The following is a 6,446-nucleotide window of genomic DNA, read 5'->3' on the forward strand; positions in this document are numbered from 1 at the left end:
GACTTGAAGATCTCGACATGAGCAGACTTTCCATTTGTCTTCTTAGCTTTCAAGGATAGAAGTTTTGCACTTCGAGGCATGCCTGCCATAATGTGTTGACTTGTCACAGGTCCAAATCGACAGGGCCAGTTTATCGTGGATTAAATCTCTGGAACTTTAATCCAAAATAAAATTTTCCTCTTCATGAAAAAAGAATCATTTTCATTGTTAATGAATATAATATGATCTTGTTAAAAAACAATATACAATAAAATACTTATTATGGATTAATAATAAATACGATTCAGAGAACCCTTGATTTCTTCAATTTGAATGTCATTCTGTTCTGTGTCAGTGATTCTCAATCTTCCTAATGCACCCTAATATACCCCATGTAGTGGATACCCCCAAACATAAAATTACTTTTCTTGCAACTTCATAACTGTAATTTTGCTACTGTTATGAAATGTATTGTAAATAACTGATTATTCCAATGGTCTTAGGATCATTCAACTCCCCCCAAAGGGTCTCAACTCATAGTTTGAGAATCAGTTCTCAGTATCCTTAGTGTAAATAAATTTAAGTGTTTGAAAGCATGCATTTGATATAGCATTCACTTTTCTAAATTTTTGGATTGTGGATGTGAAAACCAGAGACTGAAATTCAGAAGGCCAAGGACAATTAGCTACATACATTCCAGCAATATATTTCTGACTAAACAAATATGAGGTTGGAGGACATTACATTCACCTTTAAATAATGAAATAATGTTAATTGCTACCTGAGGTTCAGATATGTTCATAGTGTCTATTTCATAAAATAATACAGATGTGAACTATGTATATAATTTTCATCTGTCAGTTAAAATTAATTTTGAAAACCAAACTAACATTCTCTCACAGAGATCCTCACCCCAACACCCAGGCAAATTCATGTGTGTTGGCTTGAAAGTAAGTGGGCCCCAAGGGGATTGGCACTACTGTTAGGCGTTCATTTCACACGGGGATCCTACCCTCCTGTACCAGCTCCTTTCTACCTGTAGCAAATCTGTTTTTCCTTTCATCCAGTACCGGCAACTGGGTATGTAATGTGGGCATCAGAGAGCGAGAAGCAAACTTCCTTTCACCCAACACACATCAATTTTCCCTTTCTTCTTATTTTATTTAACTTCTGTTTAATATATGACTGTGTGTATACATATGGCTTTTGATTTAACCCTATATGTGTGAATATAATCTAGCTTTAATTCTGTAAATGTGTATGTGTGTATGTAACTTAAATTCAACTGTGAATATATGTTCATATAATTACTGTGTTAAAATGTCTTAATCAGTCCTAATGAGCTCTGTTCATTGTATCTCCTTCATGATTAAGAAAACAAGTCTCGGATATTATAAATTGGTATGTACTTTTAAACAATTGTGATAAATATTTAAGGTTATAAAGATGTATTTCAGATTAACAGGAGCTAACTTACCGAGACCTCTCAGCTTGGATCCAGCTCTGCAGGAAGATATGTTGTAGTCATAACTCAGATATACCCAATATACAGAAGTGTTCAAAAGCACAGAAATCTGGAAAATAAGGCATTTACAATGTCTAATTTTTTTAAAAATAAAAAGGCTCTTTGTAACAGAGAGATGGGTTAGCTCGTGGCACCACCCCCATTTCCTCCAAATAAGACAGAAGGAAACAAAAGAACCACCACCCAGAACTTGCTTCATAGGTGGCAGCGCTAGTCACTATGCAAAAACTTCCCTTCATGTCAACCGCTGCAAAGACCCCCTTCAGACAGAGGATGCTGGGGGATCCACTGCCTCAGGTTGCCCAGGGCAAGGCAGAATGGTCATCCTACCAACTCCTAATCCACAGGATCGTCGGAAGCCTGGCAGGTCTAGACCTCTTCCACTCAAAGATGAATGGTGCCCTGAAACCTCTGCCCTCAACAACTGTAGAGGACCCTGGGTATTGGCTGTCTAGGTAGCCAATCAAGTAAGTCTCTGTCATTTGGAAGCATTAACTCAGGTAAGTCCTCTCTTTCTCAGGATCTCTGATGCAGTTTGATGACTGGTGGGTGTGCCAGCTTATAAGTAGGAACCAAGGCTTCAACTGCCTCCCCAGTTCTCTGGGGAAACGTTCAGGTAAACGCACCTCACTCTCCTAGAGCCAATACTAAGTCTAAACACAGTTTACCTGATTACCAGACTCAGAACAGAGATAAACTCATGAAAGATTTCTCCTGAGGGGTAAAGTGATGATGTAATGATGGGGAAGGAACGGGGGCTTTAATGGTCACTCAGGTAAAGATAAAAAACATAAGATGTGAGGATCTAAGGATGTTTTAGGGTCTAAGAAGGTGTTTTACAGTATGTAAATAGGAGTTGTAAAGGACTAAAAGGGCTTAAATTCTCAGAGTTGTAGCATTAATCAATAAAATTCTGATAAGCTATTAATCTAGCTCTGGCAGATATTGCCACTATCCTAACTGCAAGATCAAGATTTTAAATTCCCTTTGGTCATTTTCCAACTATAGACTGAAAAGGTGCTTTTCCTTGCATGAACAATATCTGTCACAGTTTTCCAGAAGAGTGTGAATGCTTTTAGCCCTGAAAGCTCTGACTGATGGCACGTTTGTCCCCTGCCATGGGATCCACAGTCCCACCTCATGCTTCATACCATTACAACTACTAAGAGGTATGGCCTTGTTGGAGGAAGTGTGTCTCTGTGGGGGTTGGCTTTGTGGTCTCTTCTGCTCAAGCTTCCCTCAGTGTGACTTTCAATCAACTTCCTGTTCTCTAAGTCAATATGTAGAACTCTCAGCCACCAACACCAGTCTGCCTGCACGTTGGTGCCATGTTCCCCTGAATTGAACCCCTGATACTGTATGTGAGCCACCCCAATTAAATGTTTTCTTTATAAGAATTGCCATGGTCACGGTATCTTTCACAGCAATAAGAACTCAAACTAAGATATTCATCAAAACTCAAAGAATAGAAGGAAGATCACTGTCCTATGAGGTATTTCTCTGCACTGGTTTCCCTACTTCCATGAAGTTCTGGAATGCATCATGATATGAAGTCCAGTATTAATGCAGTAGTTTTGACAGCTCTGACATGAGAGTGCTCCTAGACTCACTAGGTTATAGTCTATCATTTCAAAACCAGATCAGAATACTTTTCCACAGAATAACTACTTGCTAGCTTTCTGAAAAATCTAGGCAATTATATATTAATTATCAGATGAAAGGAATAGAGGCAGATGTGCAGGATGCATTATTTTGCAGAAGACAGGCTTGCTTAAGAAAGAAGTCAATAAAAGCAGACAAAATATTTAAAAAGCCAATCAAATATCCACTTGAAAAGTCACATTAACATAAATAATATGAAAGTTATGTTGCCATGCTCATATAAAATATATTGGTTGAAATATGTATAAATATTAATAGACTTCACAATATCTGATGTGGTTATTTTTGGAAAACAAAAAACACCATAAAAAGAAATATACAAACAGTAAAATATTATTGCATATGCTAAATATGTTCATATTCACTAAAATTTTGTCCAACTTGGATTTAACAGCCTATAAATTATAAGACCATGAAATATCTTTCATAGTACATGTCAATTGTATTTTGTTATATTCAAAATACAAATAATACTTTGAAATGAATTAAAATATGTTCTTTATTTCAAATTAAAGGCATGATAATTTTTTGTGCAATAACTACAGGTACAAAGACATGACATTTCAGCACAACAGTATCATATATATGCATATATATGACTAATAAATACATATATGTATATAAAACACACACATATATATATGATGCTTTATGAATCAGTGAAACACATATTTCAAAATTGAAAAGAATAAAATTACTACTCTTCATGTCACTGGAAAAATTAACAGAAAACCATAGCATTTGTATAAAACAAACATAAAGATAAGCTTGATAGAGTGCTTAGAAATACTTATTTGCATTTATTGCCAATAGACACTCAAAAAAATTTTTAAGTATATGCGTTGTGGAAAGGATACTTTCTTCAATAAACGTGGCTGTACAAACTGAAAAGTCACATACAAAAAATAGAAACTTTGTCCCCATCACCTACTTAGCACACACAAACAAATTTATGGAGTTTTGGGCTGGAGAGTTGGCTCAGGGGATAAGAGCACTGGCTGCTCCTCCAGATGACCTGAGTTCACTTCCCAGCAAATATATGGTGACACACAACCATCTGTAATGAGATCTGACGCACTCATCTGGCCTGTAGGCATGCATGCAGGAAGAATACTGTATACATACTAAATAAATAAAGCTTTAACACAATATGTAGTTTCTCTCAGGCTAGGAATTTCAGAATGACTGGGCAGTGAGAAAGGAACCTTGCACATAGCTCTAAATTGGTGAGGGATCTCAGACAGTAAGTAAAGAATTGGCTGAACTTTGGGTTTGAGGAGTATGTGCAGACTAAAGATCCTTCAAATCCTGCACTTGAATTAGCAGAACAATATGTAAGAAAATTATCTCATGTGTTTGTCTCTAGGGCAGCCAGATATTGTCCCGGGAGGCAACCAGCCTGTTTTGAATCTTCAGAGGATGTGGCTCAGTGTGTAAAATGCTGTCTTTTTAGCTGAGAATTCGGTCAGTCTCCGTCAAGAAAATATCCTAGTATTATTCCTGTGTAGCATGAGGGCCAGCTTGTTGGGGTTTCTGTCCCGCCCAGTACCCCAACAAGCCAGCAAGTCCCAAGGAAAATCACACGGAGTCTACATCAGGTTATAAACTGATTGGCCCTTAGCTCTGGCTACTTATTAGCTCTTATAACATATATTACCCCATTATCCTTATCTATTTTAGCCACATGGGCTCAGTACCTTTCTCAGTGTGACAGCTTACATGTTGCCTCTTCGGTGGTCTGTGCAGGAGTGGCTGAGAGAGAGCTTCTGCTTCCAGAATACTCCCAGTCTCTTTGCTCCACCCCTACTTCCTGTCTGGCTTTCCCGCCTATACTGCCTGCCTGGCCAATCAGCGTTTTATTAAAATATGATTGACAGAATACAGATAATTCTCCCGCACCATTCCTGTTCATCAATATTATACAACTTAAGCAGAAAATCATCTTCTCACTGTCCACCGCTACATTGTGCTCAACAGATGGAATCTATGCATGAGATAAACACAAGCACTGAGAATAAGCCCAGAACTATTCTGAGGGAAGATGTGAAGTCCTCGGAAGAAAGGAAGTGACTCTCCAGATAAATTACAGACAGAAGCAGCTGGTTCCCACGGTCAGTGATCCCACAGCCTTACCAGGTGGGACTCTCCACCAGGAAGTCACAAGTCTGATGGGTCAACTTGTTAAACACTAGTTGTTACTGATGTACGTTCCCACAGCTCTCTGCAGTAAATGTTCAGCTTTTAGGGGTTGGCAGTTTATCTTAAGTAAAACAAAGTGCAATGTGGGTTGAATATATGAGGCCAGAAGTACAGAGAGAAAAATTAAGACCATATGTGGCTATTATAACTATGAATTTATGGGGACAAGATCTGTTGCAGCAATAAAAAAATACAGATTAACATTCTCCCAATCTCAGAAAGAAACTATAAAATAAGGAATGCTTCGGAGAGAAAACAAAAGAAACTATTACAGTCAGTCACAGACCATTCAAGCTGTACATAAGCAGGTCACAAAAGTTGTTGATATTTCAAATAACAGCCCTACCTTTAAAATGATTGACTGACAAACCAGTTTGGGTGGAACAATGGCCTCTGACAACAGAAAAATTACAGACCTTAGAACAGTTAGTATAGGAGGAGTTAAATGCTCAATGTATTGAAGAACCAACCAGTCTTTGGAAATCTTCTGTATTTGTTATGAAAAAGAAAGCCAGAAAATGAAGGATATTAACATATCTAAAAGCCACAAAAAAGGGTATTCAGTCAAAGGGCCCTTTACAGGTTGGAATTCCCTTGCCTTCTTTATTCCCTATGGGATGACATATAGTGATTGATTTAAAAGGCTGCTTTTTTACTATACTATGACAACAAGAAGTTAGAGGAAAAAATTGCCTTCACAGTGTCTACTTATAACAGTGCTCACCCTGTTAAGAGATGTCAATGGAAGATTCTTCCACAAGGGATGTTGAACACTCTCACCTGTGCCATTATTTTGGACAACAGCTGTTGGAAATAATTCATGTATAATTTCCTCAATCTTTAATTTATCATTATCTGATAAATTATTAGATCTGATTATTAGTTGAGGCATATATCGATACTTCAGAAAAAATGTTTGAAAAAGTAAAATTTGCAACAGTGTAAAAGAAAGACAACAAAATTCAGTAAGCAGGAATAGATTCATGTTCCAAAATATAGATCATATCTTTTTTGTTTTCTGACATGTGCATATCTGGGGACATAAGATTAGTCACCATTGATGAAGCGTGACAAAACAGAA

Source organism: Myodes glareolus, chromosome 22 (assembly GCF_982192425.1).
Source record: "Myodes glareolus chromosome 22, mMyoGla1.1, whole genome shotgun sequence".
NCBI lineage: Eukaryota > Metazoa > Chordata > Mammalia > Rodentia > Cricetidae > Myodes > Myodes glareolus.